Source organism: Papaver somniferum, chromosome 1 (assembly GCF_003573695.1).
Source record: "Papaver somniferum cultivar HN1 chromosome 1, ASM357369v1, whole genome shotgun sequence".
NCBI classification, from domain to species: Eukaryota; Viridiplantae; Streptophyta; class Magnoliopsida; order Ranunculales; family Papaveraceae; genus Papaver; species Papaver somniferum.
The window spans coordinates 57,095,116-57,095,983 of NC_039358.1; the positions used below are offsets into that span (position 1 = coordinate 57,095,116).

The 868-nt window shown below is 36.1% G+C and overlaps 1 long non-coding RNA gene across 1 annotated transcript; it reads right to left on the bottom strand.

Moving 5' to 3' along the window:
- Nucleotides 1–644, bottom strand: LOC113329231. The gene is made up of 3 exons (XR_003349764.1): nt 597–644; nt 402–501; nt 1–46 (listed from the first exon to the last, which is right to left on the bottom strand). It is a non-coding gene; the product is annotated as an uncharacterized LOC113329231 (long non-coding RNA).
- Between the last annotated feature and the right edge of the window lie 224 nt (nt 645–868).

Here is an 868-nt window from a genome sequence, read left to right on the forward strand (position 1 = left end):
CTCTCTCCCCAGTAGATTTAATCAAAGATGGTGCTTGATGTCCCCCCTGAGTTCCATGGAAAGGTTACAAATGAGATTTTGTTCATCACTAAACAGTAATTAAGTTGCATAACAGAGAGACAAGAGTATTCAGATAAATTGTGGGGGACAAATCGATAAACACAACCAAAATTACCAATTAAAGAATCTAAATATCCTATGTGCAAACTACAGCAGAGATTACCAACAATAAAATTAGAATTGGGGAAAAAAGGCTAGTATTTCATCTGCTGGTATGAGTATTCTCGGTAGACTGGATGAATAAAAAAAGTAAAGGGGTTAGATTTAAGAAATTAACAATTGATTACCAAAACCCATGTTTTATTTTGATGATATTTACGAGAAAAGAAAAGAAAACTTACTTTTGATTGTAACTGTAAGAAGATGAAATCCGAAATTCAAACACGAGATCTGAAGTTAACCTTTACAGTGAACCTTTAAATACATGAGATCGATCTTCTTCTTCTGTTACACGAAAATTTCAGAGACAAAAAATGATATCTGGAAATAGTAAAGAGAAAAATCTTGGGTAAAACTTTGAAGTATGTTGTTGTTACCTGCTAGCCTTTAAACTTTGATCTTTAGATTTCAATTTGTTGTTCTGTCACTGTGATTCGTACCTGCCATCAGATTCAGAAGACTCAGCAGGGAAGAAGAAAAGAAGAGGAAGAATGAAGGCGGCAGCGGCTTAGGCTTAGGGAGTTAGGGTTTCTTTCTTCGTTTTTAACTTTTTATATGAGGGAAACAAGATATTGTGACACGTACGTAACAGGATTACATTACTGTGACACGCGGCCTAGTGGTGGGGAATGAGCCGGGTTAACCCGCG